Source organism: Chlorocebus sabaeus, chromosome 21, assembly GCF_047675955.1.
Source record: "Chlorocebus sabaeus isolate Y175 chromosome 21, mChlSab1.0.hap1, whole genome shotgun sequence".
In the NCBI taxonomy this organism is placed as follows: Eukaryota; Metazoa; Chordata; class Mammalia; order Primates; family Cercopithecidae; genus Chlorocebus; species Chlorocebus sabaeus.
Genome location: NC_132924.1, coordinates 33,599,627 through 33,622,917, shown reverse-complemented (window position 1 = coordinate 33,622,917; position 23,291 = coordinate 33,599,627). Strand labels below are relative to the sequence as shown.

At 39.6% G+C, this 23,291-nt stretch overlaps 1 long non-coding RNA gene across 1 annotated transcript in view; it reads left to right on the top strand.

Moving 5' to 3' along the window:
• Positions 1-23,291, top strand: part of LOC140709650 (uncharacterized) — a 63,461-nt gene that overhangs the window by 27,377 nt on the left and 12,793 nt on the right. The window lies entirely within an intron of this gene.

The following is a 23,291-nucleotide window of genomic DNA, read 5'->3' as shown; positions in this document are numbered from 1 at the left end:
TTTCTATATCTGCAGAAATTTTTTCAAACTTGTGTCTAATAAGTCCAATACTTCAATTATTTGGGTTTGTTTCTACTTTCTATTGTTTCTGTTCTTGCTCATGATGCCTCATTTCCTCTGGTGGTATGTTATTTTTGACTGTGTGCTTCTCATCAGCTTAGAAAAGTTGTATGTGGGGGTTCTTTGAGGTCAACGATAAAGATGCCTCCTCTGTAGAGAATTTGTTTTTGTTGTTGCTGCATAAAAACTGTACTATTTAGCCTGGGATCACTTTAAACTAAATTCATGGCTTGAGGTTCTTTGGACCACCCAGATGATGTAAATTTTAGGTAAAACTTTTTGTTAGAGCTACTTTGCAGTTAAAAAACTCAGGATGGGGATTTCCCCCTTGTTCAGCTCAGCATAAAGGCAACTTCCTTTGCATTCCCCTGGAGATGGTGTTGGTGTTGGTTGTATTTCTGGTCTTGGGGTACCTTGAGGGTTTTGATTTATTTCCCCTCACCCCAACAAGTAGAATTTTGAAGTTGCCGGGACTGACAAATGATCTCAGGATATAGATGGTTGCTGTGATCACTTACCTCTCTGGGTTCTCACTTTTGTTCAGATATCTTTTGTTATTTGTTGGATCTCCTTTGTCTTAAGGGTTACTTTAAAAATATTTTAGCCAGCATTTTAAATTGCTTTCAGTGGGAGAGTTGGTATGAATAACCTAGTTTGCCATTACCAAAAATAGCAGTATGATTTTTTAACAGCTGCATACTTTTCTATTGTATGCATATACCAGTGTCATTTAACCACTCTCCTACGATGGATATTTATGTTGTTTTTATGTTTCATATTATAAATAATAGTGCAGTGAAAATTATTCATCCATTATGTATACATCACATGTATACTATACACACACACATAGATACACACACACACACACCCACACACACACACGTATTTCTGTATGGTAAGTGTTGACAAGTAGATTTCAGGATCAGATTTTATTATAGATTTTCTTTTGTTTTTTACTTTTGAGAGCTATCACCAAGCTACACTCCAACATACTAGCAATGTAAGAGAGCTTCACCACAGCCTTGAATTTGGGGGAAGGCAGATAGTTCTTAAAGCTATATTCTCAAATGCATGCCACTTTGGCTTGTCTAGAAATTGTGACCATGCGATTGTGATCAAGATGGGGACCTTCCTGGGTAGGACCACAGCTGCTTTCAAAACCTATCATAAGATGAGTATTAATTGAAGGCTCAATCATATCTTCAAGTCCCATAGTATCTGGACTTAAAAAAAATGGTAAGCCCAGGAAGGATATTGACCAAGTTGGAATTTAACACCAATGCTGGTGTCTCGAAGATATGGTGCAGAGAGACCTGAATGGCCTCTGAATTAGTGGGCTAGGAAACTACTTCTCTAATAGTGAAGTTGTCCACATAGCTCTGAAAATTTTCTAGAAACTTTAATCATGGAATAAGGTTTGTCTATTTTTAAAATGTGTGGATATTATTATTGATAAAGGCTCTAATCCAGGAAAAAAGAACAATTCTTAATCAATACCTACTGTTAGGGACTGAATTATATCACCCCAGATTCCCTTTCTTTCTTTCTTTCTTTCTCTCTTTCTCTCTTTCTCTCTTTCTCTCTCTCTCTCTCTTTCTTTCTTTCTTTCTTTCTTTCTTTCTTTCTTTCTTTCTTTCTTTCTGTCTCTCTCTCTCTTCCTCCCTCCTTCCCTCCCTCCCTCCCTCCCTCCCTCCCTCCCTCCCTCCCTCCCTTCCTTCCTTCCTTCCTTCCTTCCTTCCTTCCTTCCTTCCTTCCTTCCTTCCTTCCTTCCTTCTTTCTTTTTTTGACAGAATTTCACTCTTGTCCTCCAGGCTGGAATGCAGTGGCGAGATCTCGGCTCACTGCAACTTCCACCTCCCAGGTTCAAGCAATTCTCCTGTCTCAGCCTCCTGAGTAGCTGGAATTATAGGCACCCACTACCACACCTGGCTAATTTTTGTACTTTTAATAGAGATGGAGTTTTGCCATCTTGGCCAGGCTGGTCTCGATCTCCTGACCTCAGGTGATCCACCTGTCTCGGCCTACCAAAGTGTTGGGATTCCAGGCGTGAGCCTAATCCCCAATATCTCAGAAAGTGACTGTGTTCAGAGATAGTCTTTAAAGAGGTAATTAAGGTTAAATGAGGTTTTGGGAATGGAGCCTAATCCAGTGTGTGCTGTCCTTGTAAGAGAAGATTAGGACATAGATATACACAGAGGGAAGACCATGTGAAGACACAGGGAGAAGACAGCCATCTGCAAACCAAGGGGAGAGGCTCCAAAATAAATTGACCCTACTGCTACCATGATCTTGGACTTCAGATAAATTTCTGTTGTTTAACTCCCCCAATCTGGGGTATTTGTTATGGCACCCCTGGCAAACAAAAACAGTTAAGGATGGCTGAGGAATTGTTCATCCTATCTGATGTTAAACTGCCTGAAACTCTGAGTTAAAGAAAATATGATGAGTGGAAACTTATTTCATAATTTACTTGCCTGCCTCTGCTCTACTTATTTTAGTACAGTTCTTAAGGAGTACACAGAGTGATTTATAGGTTGGTGCAAAAAGAATTACAGTTTTTGCCATTGAAAGTAAAAACAAAAACCGCAATTACTTTTACACCAACCAAATAATTTTGAGATGAATGAAAAAAAATTTTTGAAATTTTCAGAACTGTGATATTTTATCCTTGCATTTTATGAAAGTAATATGATATTAAATGACATGATGGATACATGACAACTAGAACTTTTTGAGTATGATTGTAAGATAGACAGGGCAGGACTTAACACTTCTCTGGGCACTGTGCTCCCTCATCATGGAAAGCAGGGTCCAGGTAGACCCTTGGTCCCTAGCATAGGTACACGTTCAATACAAACCTCACACTGTACGACTGGCCATTTGAGTGGGATGGATTACACATGCTTCTGTTGAGGGAGGTGATCTGGGACCTGAATCCTTTCTCTGAAGGATTACTTAGAGACCAGCTCCTACACCTGATAAGTTAAGATTTTGAACTTCTCACTGTGTCTCTTTCAGTAGATGAGGGTGGAATTTGGCCCAGAAGGCAGTGTCAGGAGGTGCATGCTGGGATTGTCTGCAGCATACTTGTTTACTAGCAAGTTGAAGGGCAGCCCCTTTGGGCACAATTTGCAAACTGTTGACATATGTTTATGAATACAGAAAAATAAAATATTTGCTTAATAAAATTCTCTGTTTTTTTTTTTTATTTTGCAGACTGCTTTTAAGAAAATATTTTGCTTTTTTTTGAAGACAATTTTTAAAAATCTTCATTTCATATTCTTCTGGCCAAAGGAATTTACTTGTGTTAAGCATGGGGAAAAAGCTCCACGCTTGGGGTCTTTCTTGTTTTATAGTTTGAATTTAATGGCTTTCTGAGTCATATTCTGTTGGCAGGTACTATAGATATTCATTCAAATTACTGAAGACCCGGGTGAAAATAATGTCTTGTTACACATGCCTAATTATCATATCCATATCTCCCTAGAGCATATCACTGTTCCGAAACCATTAAGTGATTGTGCAAACTTAAATATAAAAGACAAACTTGAATAATAACAATCTTAAAAAAAATAAGATATCTGTATTAGTCAGTTTTCATGCTGCTATTAAAGATATACCCAAGACTGGGTAATTTATAAAGAAAAGAGGTTTAACTGACTCACAGTTCTGCAGTGCTGGGGAGGCTTCAGGAAACTTACAACCATGGCAGAAGGGGAAGCAAACACATCCTTCTTCACATGGCGGTAGCAAAGAGCAGTGCAAAGTGAAGGCGGGGGAAAATCCCTTATAAAACCCTCACATCTCATGAGAACTCACTATCATGAGAATAGCATGGGGGAAATGCCCTCATGATTCAGTTACCTCCCACCAGGTCCTGCCCATGACATGTGGAATTATGGGAACCACAATTCAAGATGAGATTTGTGTTGGGACACAGCCAAACTATATTATTATCAAACCTCAATAACTTTACTAAAAACAAAGAAAACACACCATAGCTAATTCCAAATAATTTGAGATTATTCTCAGACTTCCCATAATTTTTCAGATTATAACGTAAATCTGAATTGCAAGTCTATAAAATTATTACAAATTGCAAAAACAGTATGTGTTATTTTGAAATAGTTTCAAAATAACAGAAAAGTTGCAGGAACAGTTCAAAGAACTCCTATATGTCCATCTCTCAGAGATCCCATTCACTTCACTAATTGTCTCAATAATGTCCTTAGGGAAATGATCTAATCCAGTGTCATGTGTGGCCTTTGGTTGTCATGCCTCTTCAGTCTCTTTCAATCCAGAATAATTCCATAGTCTTTCCTTGGATTTCATGACTGTAACATTTTTTCAGGTCATGGGCAAGTTATTTTGTAGAATATTCCTCAATTTAGGGGACTTTAATGTTTCCTCATTATTAAAGTCAGGTTATGCATGCAGTTTTGAGGGAACATTACAAAAGCAATGCTAAGTTCTTACATCCTGGCAGTTGGCACATGATTTCAATCTGGTGATGTTACATTTGATGCTATACTTGAATAAGGTGGTTTCTGCCAGGTTACTTTATTAGAAAGTTATTCTTTTTCCTTTATAATGAATATGTCTTTGTGGAAACATACTTAGAGACTATGTAAATATTTCATTTGTCTTCTGACTCTTGCCCACAAATGTTAGCATTCATTGATGTTTCTTGCCTGAATAAGTTATTACTATGATCATTGCCAAATGGTGATTTTCTATTATTTCTTCTACATTTAATAGCTAGCATCTGCTATGGAGAGGAACTTTCTCTTTTTTCCATTTATTTATTAGTTTGTTTAAATATGCTTGGACTCAATGATACTTTATTCAATGGGTTAGTGGTTAGCTCTTCAAACCGGCTTCTATGTCCTTTTGACATGCCCCCATCATTTTTGAGTACTTCATTACTTCCTGACATTAAGTTAGTTTTTAGACTGGGCGCAGTGGCTCATGCCTGTAATCCTAGCACTTTGGGAGGCCCAGGTGGGCAGATTGTTTGAGCTCGGGAGTTTGAGACCAGCCTGAGCAACATGGCAAAACCCCATCTCCACAAAAAAATACAAAAATTAACTGGGTGTGGTGGTGCACGCCTGTAGTCCCAGCTACTTAGGAGGCTGAGGTGGGAGGACAGCTTGAGCCTGGAAGGCAGAGGTTGCAGTGAGCTGAGATTGCGCCACTGCACTCCAGCCTGGGCAACAGAGAGCCAGACCCAAAAATAATAATAATAATAATAACAAGTTATTTTTCAGACTCAAAAAAAGCAGAAGCAAATTGTGCTTTTGTTGCACCAGCCCTGAAATCAGTCTTTCTTTTTTTCTAAGATCTCTTCTGTTAGTGGAAAATGGTTTCTAGAAATCCGTGTGCTATGTAGGCTTACTGCTATTGGCCTATTGCTGCTTCCAGGATCCCTCAGTGGACAGAACAAGGACAGAACATTCCAACATCTTATTCATTTTTATATCTAATTTTATATATATATATATATATATATATATATATATATATATATAAGAGTTTATAGCAGTTCCTCCACTTCAAACACAATCCTTTCGCCTTTTCATATTTAAAATTCTCTTATTAGGCAGCAAAGGAACCTGGCTGCATAATCCTTAATATACAGTTATCCCTTCATATCCATGGGTAGATTAGTTTTAGGACATTCCAAGGATACCGCAATCTGCATAAGCTAAAGTCCCTGATATAAAATGGCATAGTATTTGCATATAACCTAATCATATCCTCCTGAATACTTAAAAAATTATTTTGGAGACAAGGTCTCTCTCTGTTGCTCAGGCTGGATTGCAGTGGTGCAAGCATGCCTCACTGCTGTCTCAACCTCTGGAACTCAAGCAATTCTCCCACTTCAGCCTCCTGAGTAGCTTGGACTACAGGCATGTGCCACCACACCCACTTAATTGTTTAAATTTTTTATAGAGATGGCATCTCATTATGTTGCCCAGGCTGGTCTCAAACTCCTGGCCTCAAACAATCCTCCCCCTTCAGCCTCCCAAAGTGCTAGGATTACAGATATGAGCCATCATGACCAACCTGTCTGAATACTTTAAATCATCTCTAGATTACTCATAATACTAAATACAATGTAAATGCTGTGTAAATAGTTGTTATACTGTATTATTTGGGGAATAATGGCAAGGAAAAAAGTCTGCACATGTTCAGTATAGATGTGATTTAAAAACATATTTTTGATGCATGGTTGGTTGAATTCACAGATGTGGAATCTATAGATATGGAGGGCCGACTGTATTTATTTGCTCAGTCCCCCTGTATGCAACAAATCCTCCAGCCTGCTGGGCCACCATCCACTCAATTACTTTCTAACTTTCCTTCTTCTTGGGCATCTCCAGTGATTTTTAAAATGAGTGATTAAGTGGAAAGGAAAGAAAAAAGGAGGGAGAAAAGGAGGAGGAAAAGAAGAGAGAAAAAAGTAAATAAGGAAGGATGGATATTAATTGTTAATATTGATCATGAAAAAGTGTGTGAGTAGGAAATTCAGAATCAGGAAAGAAAATACAAAATTAAGGATCTGCCTGGTTGAGAAGGTAGTTACTAGGTGAGACTAGGTTGTGTTGCAGTAATAAAGACCCTAAAATCTTAGTGGTTTAAAACAATGCATGTCATGAGTGGTTCTGCAAGGTGAGTGCTCTTTGTGGGGTGCTCAACACTCCAGAGTGCTTTGACTTCATCATCAGTCTGTCTTAAGATGTTACCATTGCGATCCAAGCCTTCAGGGATCACTGAAGTGGGAGAAGAGAACATGTGACCAGCTCTTACATACTTCCTCGTGGAAGAGACACACATCAATTCTGCTCACTATTTATTGGTTAAAGAGTTAGGTGATCACTCATAATTTTAAAGGGGCAAGGAAGAATAGTCTTCCCACTGCCCATAGAAGCAGAACAGAAAATGCTGGTAAGCACAGGGATAGTTACCACAAAAGCTGTTTTCTACCAACTGTGAGGAAAAGCTAGCAATATTGAGACTATTCAGATTCATCTTTTTTTTGTCAAAAAATTTTATCATGTCGCTTTTGCCATAAATATTCTTGAAATCCAAGATAATTAAGATAAAGGTCACATTACAATTACCAAGAAAATCATCTAAAAATTATTTACTTTGAATTTACATGGAACTGAAATCTGAATTTAGAGATGGTTCACATCGTTTCTACTCTGAAACACTTTTTAGTAAAGACTGAAGTCACTGATTCTTGAATAGGGCTGCACATTAGAATCACTTGCAGAGATTTATAAAAATTGCTGCCTGAGTGAACCTTATTCTTGGAGATTCAGATGGAATTGGCTTGGGTGGGGTCTAGACAGCAGTAGTTTTTAAAACTCTCCAGGTGAGTCTAATGCAAAAGTCAGGATTGCAATCCCTGCTTCTAGCCCTGACACCATTGTACTCCCACTGGTCCTTCAGCCTGCATGTCATTTCCCGAGGAAACCTCCCTAACCCCTAAGTCTAGCGATGTGCTCCTATGTCTCTCTGTGCTTTCTGTCTTACTCTTTTTGGAGACGGAGTCTCGCTCTGTAGCCCAGGTTGGAGTGCAGTGGCATGATCTCGGCTCACTGCAACCTTCGCCTCCTAGGTTCAAGCAATTCTCCTGCTGCAGCGTCCCAAGTAGCTGGGACTACAGGCGCGTGACACCACGCCCTGCTAATTTTTTGCGTTTTAGTAGAGACAGGGTTTCACCATGTTGCCCAGGCTGGTCTCAAACTCTTGAGCTCAGGCAATCTGCCCGGCTTGACCTCCCAAAGTGCTAGGATTACAGGTGTGAGCCACCGCACCCGGCCTTCTGTTTTATTCTTTATCACACTGTGCTCTGTTTGCCTGGATGCTTTGCTATATTCGGCTGTAAGCTCTATAATGGTAGGAACCTGCGGTCTTCATTTTTTGAATGCATAGTCCCTGACATAGATGCCTACCTAACACATAGTAATTGCTCAATTAATGTGTGTTGAATAAAATTAATACATAATATTGGACTTAGAACTTTCTTTATATTGCATCCTGTTCCAGCGTAAAACTTGCAAGGACAGACATAGGTTTAGGAAATTAGTTTATTTGTATCCTTAATGAATAACTGATAGATATGAACCTCTTTTAAAAGGATCCTGGCCTACCTACACAATGAACATGTGTAAGATAGAGTAAAAACAGAAAGAAAGTAGGCTGGGCACAGTGGCTCATGCCTATAAACCCAGCATTTGGGGAGGCTGAGAGGGGCAGATGGCTTGAGCTTAGAAGTTCCAGACCAGCCTGAGAAACATGGCAAAACCCTGTCTCTACAAAAAATATTTACAAAAATTAGCCAGCGTGGTGGCACACTTCCGGTCCCAGCTACTCGGGGGGCTGAGATGAGAAGATCGCTTGAGCCCAGGAGGTTGAGGCTGCAGTGAACTGAGATTGTGCCATTGCACTCCAGCCTGGGTAACAGAGTGAGAACCTGTCTCAATAACAACAACAAAACCAAAAACAAACAAACAAAACCCACAAAAAATGCAAAACAAACAACAACAACAAAAAGCAAGTAAACATTAGATGCTTTTCAAAAATGATTATTTGAACTCGTTTACAGGTTAAATACACTGGGAAATTTTCTTAAGAGAATCAGAAATGGCTAATCTATTTGCCTAAGCTTGTTGTAGCTGTAAACCTTTAGATGACAATTATAGTGCCTGCAAGGTAACGAATAAACTTCTCTGTTATTCAAAGACCTTTGCAATCTCTTTCCAGCCTGCCCTTCTAACTTCTCCCAGCTGAGTGAAGGTGGAAAGAGTACATTTGGAATTCAGAAGCCTCAGAATCAAATTGCTGTTCCACAGTATTCTATCTGAGAAACTCAGACCAGTTTCTTAATTTCTCTGGGCCCCAATTTCTCCATCTGTAAAATAGGGAAAAAGGAGCTACCTCTCACAATTGTTTTGAAGATTAAGATATTGCATCTGAGGGTGCTTTGTAAAGTGCAAAGCCCACTGCAAACAATTCTTAATATTAATTGCCAAACAGAGTTACTGATAGGTGTCACACTTTAGATGAGTACCTGAAGTTTCTCAACCTGGTGCCTTCCCCGGCTGAGAGTACTTTTTCTTGTCATTCTATCTATCCAGTTATTATGCTCAGTAATTATTAGTCTCCTTCCCTCCCTTCTTGAATTGTTATTTCTCAATACGTCTGGGCAATGGAACTCAAGCCGTGATGCAGCGATGGGAGGAAGACGCAGCAATAGATTGCCCTTTCTGCGGCACTAAAAGTGGAGAAGAACAGGGCAGGAAAGAAACAGTAATGCCTGCAAGCATCTGCTCACTAATCTCAAATGTGCCATTTACTTTTAATTATTTATTACAATACTTCAAAGCATATTTTATAAAATTAATAAAGCCTGAGTCATTTGAAACCTCTCCATTTAGCTTGCCAATACATCTTTGCTGAGAAATGCAGTGAGTGGAATTCTGAGAGAATGATTTGATCTATGGGCCAGGGACAGAAGGATTACTGAGGATTTTTATATGTTCTTAGAATGCCTTTCTATTTCGGGAGAAAAATAAAACAAACATAAAACAAACTCCACTTTATAGCAGCAAGCCAAGTTATACCAGAAAATCTCTTATTACTTAGTGAAAAAGAGAATTTCTACCCTAAATCACACTCCTTATATTTACATATATTAAATATAGAATGAAAAGAATTTAGAAAGCAAAAACAATGTTTATAATTGAACTTTTAAAATCAGATGCAGACATGTAAATGAAAATGTTACCGTTGTATGAGGACCTATGTTAATTTTTGCATAACATTTGTTTCCATGGGTTCCTGTTGAGATTAAAGTAAATGCATTTACCAGCATACATGTCGTGGAAGACTGACTCTGCACCATGCTCTGTGACAAAAGGCTTCAAGATTAAACCAGTTTGGTAAATCCTCTTCTTGGAGACACACAACGCATGTCTGCCCATTAAATCTCTGAGTGCTCCAGCAGTAGAAATCCTGTTGAAATTTAACTTTGCCGTTCTTAAATTTCCTTGACTGTGGAGCCTTTTAAAATAATTATTTCACCTATTAACAGCTGCAAACGTGCTGTCCTTTGGAGTACCTCTTGGGAAACTCTGAATGACGTCAATTAAATACATTCACTTGCCCTGCTCATCCACAGTGTCCTTTCTGGAATGGAGTTGCAATAAGAGTTAGGTAAAATTTTACATAAAGCATAATGTGATTTAAAACTAGTCATAAATGAGTTTTTCTTGGTAAGAGCTTTATTGGGATATAATTCACATAACGTACAATTCACCCATTCAAAGTATACAATTGCATGGTTTTTCGTATCTTCATAGAGTTGTGCAAGCATCCCCATGGTGAATCTTAGAACATTCTCATCGCCTCAAAAAAGAAAATTCATTCCTTTTAGCTATGATCCCCTATTCCTCTATCCTTCCACTCCACCCCTAAGGAGCAACTAATCCATCTTCTGTCTTTACAGATTTGCCTATTCTAGATATTTTATGTAAATGGAATCATACAGTATGTGGCCTTTTGTGCCTGGTTTCTTTCACTCAGTGTAGTATTTTCAAGGCTTTCATGTTATAGCATGTACTAGTACTTTATTCCTTTAAAGTTTTAAAGATGGACAGAAGCCCAGGAAGGTAAGAAAGTATTAAGAGGGGCAGGGTGGTGAGTTGGTGCCCTGGGGATCCTTGAGCTTAACTAGGATAGGAAATGCCCTGCCTGGGAGAGAAATGCCATATTCTTTCCTTTCTTCCATAACTTCTTATGGTTTGGGCTTCAAATCTTTGTACACACACAGAGTTGATCTCCTGTGCAAAATCTGCTTCCTGAAAATTGTTGGTGGATCAACACTGATACTTTTCTTGGATATGAGGGACACAAGGCTTGCACCTGTTTCTCAAAATGAGTATCTGAAGTTCGAGACACTTGTATTTGTTTCCTGCTTATTTTACAGACTTGAAGAGGGAATTTCCAAGGGGATTGCATGGCACTTCAGTTAAACCTTTGAAAATATAAAAAGAGTCAAGAAAAAGAATACTGCTGCTCTCCTGAGGCAGCTACTAGAATCACTGTAGGGATACTGTATTTTGTAAAAAAGCTCATAATGGTTTCCAGTAATTAGGTCATAAGAGCTCTGGGGGTGAGAAGATTTATTTTTCCTCACAGAGCAGGTGAGTCAGGGTCTAGGTACAGAATTTATCATCCAGTCAATACTCTTCCCAAGAGGAGAAAAAAATGAAAAAAAAAAAAAAAAAGTATGTGAGTGTTCCCAAGTGCTGGAGATTAAGGTTGATTTAATCTTGTTGCTTCTATTTTGCCATGTTGTGACTTTCACGTGCATCCCATTGCCTAATGCTTATAAATGGTGGTTGTGTATAATGTCCCATCTTTTGGGTGCAGAGTTCAAGGACCCTGAACCAGCTGTAGGGGGTGTTTTGGACACTGGTCTAGCAATGGCCTCAGAAGATCCTGATAGAGGTTTGATTGGTCACTTTACAAGTAACACTGGTCTGTACTTAGTCTGTGTTACATGCAGGAAAATACTGATTCTGAGACATTGGGGTCACAGAACTTAAGATGCTTTTATCCACAATTCGGCCAACATTCCTTGAGTGCTGCTGTTTCGACACAATAAGTATATAGCAGTAAACAAGACGGTCCCTGCCCTTGTGTAGTTTATAATCTGGCGGAGAGTCCTGTAAATCAGAATTGTCTAATGTTTCCTGTAGATTCTATGAAATGATCAAGATGTCTCACATTAACTCGTTTCTGACCTGAGCTCCCTAGAGAGACCCTGCGTGAGCAGGAAGCAGCATTCTGAGCTATGTGTCTGCCACTCCTTTGGATGTGTCATACGCCTTTCTCCTTTCATCTTCCCAACATGCCTACATGTAGGGTCTTATTACAACTCTTTGGTGGAAGAAGTTGAGGCTTAGCAAGGTTTATTAGGAGACAGAACCAAGATTAACTCTAAGATTGTCTACCCATTCTCTTTCAATGAATCAATGCTACTCCAACAAACTGAAACACTTTGATACTGACCCCAAGTTCAAGGGATGCCCAAAGGAGCACTAACAGGTGACAATAAAAAGTGTGCTCAATTCAACAGTAATAACAGAAGGCATTTTTGTGCCTTTAATCCTGTACTGTGGTGGAAAGAGCATAGGCTTTGATAAATCAGTGAGGATCACGTTAGTCTCCAATCAATTAAAATTCCAAAAATAGAGGCTTAAGAATTAAAAGTATTTTCCTGTAAAAGGTGGCACGAAATTCCTTGGTCTTCAGGGTCAAAGACTCTTCCAGCTTTCTGTTTCCTTATCCTCATTGTCCAATATGGCTGCTAGAGTTCCAGATATCACATCGTAGTTCCAGGCAGCAGGAGAGGGGAAAGGCTGAAAAGGGGCATTGCCCCTTCCCTTTGGAAGACTTCTCAAATGTTTTACATAACACTTTAACTTCCATCTCTTTGTTTAGAACTTAGTCACATGACCAACCTAGCTACAAGGAAGAATGGAAAGTGTGATCTTTTAGCTGGAGGGCAGTGTACCCAAATGTAAATTGAGGTTCTGTTACTAAGAAGAGGAGTCTTGTTACTAGAAGGTAACTAACAGTCTTTGTTGTAATATATTCTATGCTTTTTAATTATGTGATAAAATCTTAGCTAGAGCCTATTAACTGAATTGATTGCATTTTTTGCATTCACTCAACAAACACTAGTTGATGTTTACTGTAGGTATTGTGTTAAGTGCTAGGGATGCAAAGACCAATAAGACACAATATGAACTTGACATTATCAAGATAAATATTAAGGGTGATGACGAAGGGATGAGGGTTTCTTTCAGAATTCTAAAATTGATGGTGGTGATGTATATAAATATACTAAAAATCATTGAATTGTACACTTACATGGTGAATTGGATGATATGTGTATTCTATCTCAGTAAAACTGTTTTCAAAAGACAGTGTGTGCCAGAGTAAAAGGAATCTGTATGCCAATGCTTAGGAGATTCGTGTCAGTGCAGAGAATGGATTAGAGCAGTGGTTCTCAAAGTGTGTTCCTGGACCAGCAGCATCTGCCTCACCTGGGAACTTGTTAGAAATGTAGCTCCTCAGGCCTTACTCCTCATCTGCTCAGTCAGGAACACTGGGGGTGTGAGCAGCAATCTGTGATTGAACAAGCCTACCAGGGGATTCTAATGCACGCTCAAATTTGAGAGTCTCTAGATTAGAGAATATGAAAGGACTGAAGGAGAGCATTTAGGATGTTACTTCAATGAACACTGGTGAAATGACAGTGAACACTGGTGACCCTGAACACTGGTGGCTTCAAGTAAGGATAAAGAGACAGACGTGGAATTATTAGCTATAGGTGGAAACACTTCTAAAAGGGTCTTAATATACTTATCTATTAAAGTGATGAATCAGGAAGTAATGGCTAAAGCTGAGGAAAAAAACTCGAAGTCTATTTAAGCATATAATGAAAGTAGCCTATAAAGGAACTAGAGTGATAGTCATCAACATTTTGGAGGAGGGGAGAAAAAGAATAATGAAAGTGAACTACGTTTTTGCCTTTCTGGCAATCTCTTGAATGTTCTTGAATCTTTTGAACAATAATCTCTTAAATTGACAAATAGATTTTTGAAAAAATATATAAACTTATTACGTAAGGAAGAACTAAACCCAGAAATGGTTAGGTTTCCTTTGATGAGGTGGTCAGTGTGGAGCTTTTAATTATATGCCCGTCTGCACTTTTAAAACAGGCAAAAATATAATGTTTATTTAAAAAAAAAAAAACACTTAACTCTCTAGTGAAGTAGATTATGCTATTAGTCTCGCTAATTTGATACCCCTTAAGACATCAGCTACAGTTTATGAGTGAATCTGAAAAACCAAGAGTTTTAAGAGGTAATGCCAGAGAATTAAATTTAATCTGAGAAAAAAGTCATCTAACAGTAACACAAGTAATCTTGGGTGTTTCTAAAGCTCTATAGCTGATATCTTTTCGTTGTGTGTTAGTACCTGAAGAGTCATGATGTTCTAGTTATTTTTCTTTCTAATTCGATTTGCTCTTGTCCTGTCTCTTAGGTGCGTAACATCTCTCTCAATAGATTTGTTTTGCTGGGTCCACCCAAGTCAATAGTATCCACTGGTTCCTTCATGTGCTAAATTATTTGTGCTGTTATACTTCATGGAGATGAGCATCCCAGGAAGCCTGGGCCACATTTCACTCAGGCCTTCAGCCTCATCATTTCTCCAAAATCTATCCCTTCAAGGCCCAAATAATCTTCGTGCTTTCAGTCTCAAAGCTCATTTCTTGGTGTACATCTTATTCAACCTACCAACCCCAGCTGACCATTTATTCATTGACTATCTTCACTTGGCTTCTAGCACCCCACTACCTTGGTTTTCAGGTTTTCCTGATGGCTTCTTTTTTAATCTTCTGTGTTGGTTGTGTCTCTGAACCTTGCTGAGCCTCAGGGATCAGTCTGAAGATCTCCTTTCCTCCCTAGCTTCACCCACCTACTCATTCCCCAAATGATCTTATGTAAGTCTCATGACTTTAAATGCTGTCTATATGCCGGTAACAACCAACATTTTATCTCCAGCTCTTACCTCTGAACTTATACCTCCAGCTGTCTATGTAATGTCTCCACTTGGGTGATTAAGTAGCCATTTCGAACGTGGCATGTTCCAAAACATTCCCTCTGCAAACTCTTACTCTTTTGCAAGCTTTGCCAGCTCAATATGTTGAAATGTCCTTTTTCTAGCTGCCTAGGTCAACACGGACTCATTCTTTGTCCTTCTCTTCCTCTCATTCCTCAGGTGTGATCCATTAGTCATACTGCAGCTCTCCCATCAGGCATATTCAGAAGATGACCACTTCTCAACATCTCCACTACCACAACCCTGAGTCAAACAGCCATTATTTCAGCCTAAAGTATTACAATAAATGGTCTCCCCACATCCACCTTAATACCTTCTCAGTTAATTCTCCACATAGCAGCCAGAGTGAGTGTCTTAAAATATGCACCAGATCTTGCCACTTCCCTGCTTAAATCACCCACGACTCCCATCTTACTCAGAGAAAAAGCTAAAGTCCTTACATATTCCCCCAAGATGTGGCCTTATCTAGCAAACGATACCATGGTTTTCTTTCCCTAATCAGTGTTGGTTTCGCTCTGTTCTTGTTAAATCCTTTTCCTGCAGCTAGCTATCTTGAACACATAGGCCACTGAACACAGAGAAAATTCAGTGAAAGCAAGGGGCTGAATCAGTGTATTTTAATCAAAAGACTAAAAAAAAGAGTAGAATTTATGATACCCTATTAATGATGAATGTGTATACATAGAGCAAGTAATAATCTCAGTCTGTAAGCTTAGATATTCCAAAGATGTAACTTTATGTTTCTACAGTTCAATTTATATCTACGGCAGCGTGCGTCCTGTAGAATCTTCTGAGATGATGGAAGCATTTGCTGTCTGCAGGGTCAAATAGAGAAGCCATCTATTTTCTTGGACAGGACAGATCCAGAGCCCCCATTCCTCCCAGTGGTGGAAAACATAATCAGCGCAGGGCAAACTCAGTCAAAACAAGGATTTCTGTCATTTCAGGGGATCTCCCTCCTCTCTTTATCCCTAGGTTGCATCTAAGTCTTACAAGGCTCCTTGAGAGTTTCTGGTTCTCAATCCTCCAATTGTCATCTGTTGAGCAGTCTGAGTTCTTATTGGTTCCTGGTCATTGGTCTCTCAGGTGACTGTATCTTCTGGTTTGCTGACCATCCCGTAAGATTTTTTGGGATGAGAATGTACACTACAGGTGTTTTTGTTTGTGACCTTGTGGGGTATGTGAGTGTGTGTGTGAGTGCTAGATAAATGTGCATTTGTTCTAAATTTGAGAATATTCAATTCTGCTATAGAAAATAGAAATGGGATGGTGATACTCCTAAGATGTGTTAAATATAGATAAGGAAGTTAGTAACTTCTGAGATGTGTTAAACGTAGATAAAATAAGTAGGGCTTATGCATACTGAACATAGATAGGGAGAGATGGAAGAATTAAGAGACACCTAATTTTCACGAAGCGCTAAATATACATGGGGTACCAGAGGCATCTAATTTTCATGATACACTAAATATAATAGAGGTATATGAATCCCTTTATATTTATGATATCTGAAATTGATAACCCACTGATGACACCCATTCTGACTCCAAATGTCCACTGCCAGATAAAATCCACAGCTGTTCAACAGGTTAACTGGTGAGGAATAGCTGTAGCCAGATATAATAAATACATGTGCTTCTCCTAGAAAACAATTGTTTGTGCTGGTCCCAGGCATCTTCTGTGTCTTGGACCTCTTTGCTCATCTTTGAGGAAATATAGCCACACCATCAGGAGGGAAAACGGATGGTGTGGGAAGAGCAATGTCTATGGGTCTTTTGTAACCCAGGTTTTATGTAGTGTGGTCCTTCTACCTTTCCTGCACCCTTTCCTAAGCACATTACCCCACCCCATTTCTTTTCTCCTTTTTATTGCTGCGTGGATACATTGATTTAATAAATTGTGTGCTTTGAGTATTTTAGTTTGGTCTCTGATCCTTTTTAGTCCTGCATCTCTAGGATAGCTTGTGCAACAGTGTACTGGTAGCATAGAGGCCATCATGGCATGAAGGTAATTTCCCTCATGACACTGGGGGTAGATGGGATTGAGACTGCCTCAGGGTGACTCTGCCCAGACAGGCTGTGCTATCATCACTGTCTTCTGCTGCTGCTCTACCACACTGCTGTGGGAGACGGCTGGAAGATTTGGCTCTTCTGTGAACCCCAACTAAGGAGTGAGACATAGCCCTTGATCATGCTCAGATTACCAAACTTACTGGGGGCTCTATCTAGTCAGACTTGGCCAGGTGCAGGTGTGACTCCTTCTTTGGGACACCCACCAATGTCTCAATAGCTTTCTTCCTCCTCCTCCCTTAGTACAGAGGGTCTGGTCTGTATGTGCTTTGGGAGGCACTGTTTCCAAATCTGTGGCTAACAGTATAAATTTCATGCCTCTAGTCCTTAAGAACCTTGGTTTTGATTCTGATAATCCAGGCTTTTGAAATTCAAAAATGTTTTTTGAGTTAAACTTTTTGAGTTTATTGTCTTTAGTTTAAAAAGTCGATTTCGAAACTCTACTATGGCCTGAATGTCTCTCAAAATTCCTGTTCATCTCCACTGTGAAACCTGGTCCCCACTGTGCTGGTATGAAAAGGTGTGTGGTCCTTTGGGGAGTGATTAAAGATTAGTGCATTATAAAAGGGCAGGAGGAAATTAGCTTAGGTCGCTTTCTGCTCTTCTGCCCTTCTGCCATGTGAGGACACAGCAAGAAGGACCTCACCAGACACTGAATGATGGCATCTTGATCTTGGAATTTCCAGACTCCAGAACAGTGAGAAATAAACTTCAATTACTCAGTCTGTGGTATTTCGTTATAGCTGCACAAATGGACTAAGACAAAGTCATTTCTCTTTTCTATCTCTGCATTTCTGCCATAGCAACCCTACTGTGAGGGCAGGCACAGACCTACATGCTCACACACACACACACACATGCACATACACATGACATCTCTGCTGCCCAAATTGGGGGAAGGTTGAAGGGTAGACCTGGAATACTGGGGAAGGAATAGGCCTAAGTCATTATTTCAAATTCCCATTCTTCCCCATTTGCAAAGGACTGCATGTAGCTATGAGTGAGTTGTCTGAATACAGGGTTTGGAGGACTTTGCGGGCTGCCCCTCTTTGTGTCTTAGTCTAGTCTCCTGCTTGTCTTTATTCAGCAGCAGGATGGACACTGGCAGTTCCACGACAACATTATCAGTGGAGTTCAATCAAGTTCAGAGGATGCTTTGATGTCCCTCTGGATCTGAAAATACCTTTCTTACCTTCTAAGTTTGCTTTGGTCCTTCAACGGAATGGAGAGAGCATTTATTGATTACCTTCCACATGCTGGGCATCACTTTCCAAGAGGCCCCTTTAAATGTAAATTCCCTCTGGCAGGGAAAAACCCTTAAGCCCTCATTATCTAACCCCTAGAATTAACTTATTAGAACCATTTCCATCTGTCATAGCCAGCTGCGATCAAGGCCGTGTGAGACTGGCGTCAGGATAGCTGTCCTGGGGAGCACCCTGGGAAGGGGAGGGGGCAATGAGAGAGGCAGGAGTGGAAGACCTTCCAAATCAAAGTTTATCTGCTCCACAACATTTGCCCTGTGGTAGCCCTGAAATAATTGATGTGCTAATTAAAATCTCTGTAGATTCATTAAAGCAATCCCGAGAAAATCCCTGCTTTGCACTTAGGTTGCCCAGCCAGTAGTTTGGGTATAAATATGAAAGTAATGAAACTCATTGCTTTAACAAAAATGATCCCATTTTGACTTTTTCTATCATTCCAAATGATGAGGTTTTAACTTCATTTTAATGCTTAGAAGTGCAAAATAGTGATAGATGAGAGAGGGTGTGGGTCACATAGGCAGGCTGGCTTATGATTTACAATTTATATTATACAGACTGGCCACAAATGATCAATTAGCATGCATGAATTAAAATGGCCTATTCACACAATGAGAGACTCCTCAGCAATAAAAAGGAGTTACTGATTTATACAATCACGTGCGTGCATCTCAAAAACTTGTTGAGCAAAAGACCAGACACAAAGGAATATACACTGTATGACTCCATTCACATGTTCTTAAACGGGCAAAACTCATCTACAATAAAACAATCTGAATAGTGGTTGCCTCGGTGGGGGTAAGAGGAGAAGATTAAAGCATGAGGGGACCTTTTAGGTAGGTAGAAATGCTATCTTGATTTGGGTGTTGATGTCAGAACCTACACGTTTGTCAAAACTACTAGAATTGTGCACTTCAGAGATGTGCATTTAGCCACATGTAAATTATAACACAGTGAAAACAATTTAAAAAACATTTCCTGGCCTTTTCTTGAGCTAGCTTTCCCCAGAACTGGCTGACTGCATGTTGGTTTGGTGTCTGAGGTAACTAACAGCATAGGTATATCTAGCATAGTGCCGTAACCGCACATTGTGTAACATGCAAATTGCTTTAAGTTGAAGAGCTAAACGTTTAGGGTTGCCCACATGTAATGTTATTAATCACTTTATTATGTAATACTTGCTCTGAAATGCAGACAACACAAGCCAATCCCATCAATATTCTTTTGAATTTTTTATTTATCCAGAGTGTGTGTGCATGTGTGCGTGTGTGTGTGTGTGTGTGTGTGTTTGGGAGGGAGTCTCACTCTGTCACCCAGGCTGGAGTGCAGTGGCGCTATGTGGGCTCATTGCAAGCTCTGCCTGCTGCGTTCACGCCATTCTCCTGCCTCAGCCTCCTGAGTAGCTGGGACTACAGGCGCCTGCCACCATGACCAGCTAATTTTTTTTTTTTTTTTTTGTATTTTTAGTATAGACAGGTTTTCACCGTGTTAGCCAGGATGACCTCGATCTCCTGACCTCTTGATCCGCTTGCCTCGGACTCCCAAAGTGCTGGGATTACAGGTTTGAGCCAGCGCGCCTGGCCCAGAGTGTTTTTTAATAGGAAAAGTGTGGACCATATTTAATCCGTGCTTCATTTAAATCCATTCTTCAAAAGACTTCCTTCCTTCCTTCCTTCTTTCTTTCTTCCTTCCTTCCTTCCTTCCTGCTTGCTTGCTCTTTCTTTCTTTCTTTCTTTCTTTCTTTCTTTCTTTCTTTCTTTCTTTCTTTCTTTCTTTTTCTTTCTTTCTTTCTTTCTCTTTCTTTCTCTCTCTCTCTTCCTTCCTTCCTTCCTTCCTTCTTTCCTTCCTTCCTTCCTTCTTTCTTTCTTTATTTTTTGAGATGGAGTTTTGCTCTTGTGGCCTGGGCTGGAGTGCAATGGCATGACTCAGCTCACCGCAACCTCCACCTTCCGGGTTCAAGCGATTCTCTTGCCTCAGCCTTCCGAGTAGCTGGGGTTACAGGTGTGTGCCACCTCGCCCAGCTAATTTTGCATTTTTACTAGAGACGGGGCTTATCCATGTTGGTCAGGCTGGTCTCAAACTCCCGACTTCAGGTGATCCGCCCGCCTCGGCCTCCCAGAGTGCTGGGACTACAGGCGTGAGCCACCATGCCTGGCTGACTTACCCTTTTCTAAGCTACTCCCTATGCACCCCTTTTGTTACAAAAAAAGTAAATAAACACAATAAAATAGTTTAACTCTGGCCCTGTAGTATGCTACACATAATAACTCACATACACCTATAAATCTCTTTCTAAGATGCTACTGGAGAGTATTTCTGTACAATTGGCGTGTACCTGATTGGAATGTTATGGAGCTTTGATTAGGCTTCCCCTTGCCCCTTTTATTTATACAATGTCTACAGTATAGGAGTAGCTGCATCTTAGGGTAGGTAAGGTCTCCTAGAAAACTGAACTGAAGTAATTGTTTTGAAGGCTGAAGACATTCTGAAAGACCTGTAGTGTACATTCTCATCCTAATATTCCTTCTATTCTGATTGAGAATAAGAATCATGATTATTTTCGTTACTCATCTGCTCCTCTTGTTTATTCCTTTCCTGAAGTCTTAATCCTCTCCTTGAGACATCCCAGTGGGTTGCTATGGAAATGATTATTTTGCCACAAACAGAGAATTATGACCTACAGTAAAGAATAAGCAGCAGAAGCCAATGAACTCGTGGAAAATAACTTAGTCTTGCTGACACCAAAATAAGACTAACACTATTAAAACCGGAAGCAAAGTTGTCCAAAGTTTTTCATGAGGCAATAAGTTATCATGAATTTTTCTGAAATAATTATTAGATGAGTTGTTGAAGAATTTATAGTTTGAACACATTTATGGGCACTAATACCCTTACAAGTTAAAGTCTTTCCAAAATTTTGAAACTAAAGGTTCAAAGCAACTAATGATGTGATATTAGTAATAATCATTTAATTGTTTCTGACCTGTCATACTCAAAAAGTACACTTAAAACTCTACTTCAGGCTGGGTGCGGTGGCTCATTCCTGTAATCCCAGCACTTTGGGAGGCTGAGGCGGATGGATCACCTGAAGTCAGGAGTTGAACACAAGCCTGGCCAATATGGTAAACCACCTCTCTACTAAAAATACGAAGAATTAGCCAGGCATGGTGGAGGGCGCCTGTAATCCCCGCTACTTGGTAAGCTGAGGCAGGAGAATTGCTTGAACCTGGGAAGCAGAGGTTGCAATGAGCCGAGATCGCACCATTGCACTCCAACCTGGGAAACAAGAGCAAAACTCTGTCTCAAAAACAAAAACAAAACAAAACAAAAACTCTACCTCAAACTCAGCCTTTTAAATTCTTGTGTACAGGCCGGGCGCAGTGGCTCAAGCCTGTAATCCCAGCACTTTGGGAGGCCGAGACGGGCGGATCACGAAGTCAGGAGATCAAGACCATCCTGGCTAACATGGTGAAACCCCATCTCTACTAAAAAATACAAAAAACTAGCCAGGCAATGTGGCGGGCGCCTGTAGTCCCAGCTACTCAGGAGGCTGAGGCAGGAGAATGGCATAAACCCGGGAGGCGGAGTTTGCAGTGAGCTGAGATCCAGCCACTGCACTCCAGCCTGGGCTACAGAGTGAGACTCCGTCTCAAAAAATAAAAATAAAAAATAAAAAATAAATAAATTCTTGTGTACACCTTTCTGGTTTTATATACAGATATAGCCATAATTTACTAAAATGTATTTATATTAAATAATTTTTAATATGATTATATCTACTTTTGACATAATAAAATACATCTGTACTTAATAAAATAGAAATATATTTATGTTTCTATCTATATTCTTTTCCATGTTTCTATACCATCTTAATTTTCAAATTAAGAAACTACTTATCCTGGTTCCATATAATGGAATATTTATGTTGTATCAAATTCTTTTGCCATTATAAATGAAATGTCTGTAAATATCTTGATAGCAGGTCTTGAAAGAAATTCTCTAGAATTAACTCAGAGAAACTGTGTTCTGGGCATCAGGAATATGAGAATTTTAATGTAACACACTTTCCTATATATAGTAGGCCATCAATAAATGTTTGTTACATGAATGGACCTCATCAAATATATTAAATTGAAAAGCAATGACAAAAACTGCAATTACTTTTGCATCAACCTAATACTTTATGGCAGGTAATATTGATGGCTCTTAGAAGTCAGAGAAGCTAGGACAAGAGAAAGTTCCAAGGAATCTTAGGGAAGAAAGCAAATCTTTCATAGACTAAGGTCCAAGAGTATCAGTAGCTTGACTCAGGCCCTGCTTGTGAGAAGGGTGTGTTTAGAAGTTTCATCTTCCTGCTTTCCATTGAATTTTCTTTGCACTGCACATGCTGTGCTTCTCAGGGAGCTCAACAGAGCTTGCAAAGGCCCTGAGGGAATGCAGTGTGTTCCTGACTCTGCTTAGTTTGTTAATTTCTGTGGTTTTTTTCCTTCCAAAACGATTTTAGGCAGCTTATATAGGAACATCAAATACAGTGGAATAACACCAAAATGAAAAAAAAAAAAAAAAATCAAGTCAAAGAGGAAGTATAAGCAACAAAATAAAGTTGTCCCAAAAATGTGTACCTAGGGTCATATGGAGTTGGAAAAGATGCGACACAATTGGACTCTGAACTTCCTCAAGGCCAGAGGAAAGGGGGACATAAAAAACAGCACCTGATCCGTAGCATCTGCAAGACAAAAACCAGTTACCTAAGGGAAGAATGGCACTCTTTGTCAGTGAGTCCGTGTCTGTCCCTGAATGCCAAGATAGTGCTAAGTCACTCCTCAACACCACTGCGGAGCTTTCAAGCTTCTCTGTTGTGACAAGTGCTGCCACTGACATCGGCTGGTTTCATAACGCCTGGCCCCATGAGTGCCTCACACTAGATGACTGAATTTTGATGACTGCCACGAGGAGGGTAGAAATACAGCCTTGATGAGAGAATTTATGTGTAAATATCTGAGAGTCTGAAACTGTATCCCAGATGAACTCGATTAAAAATTTTTTTCTTATTGTAATTAAGAAAACCACATAACATAAAATTCAATTGATTTTAAATATTTTTTTCTGATTAAAAAGGTAATATATAATAGTTTTCTTGTAGAAAATGGAAATTTTAAAGAAGAAAAAACTGCCACTGTAAATCTGTAAT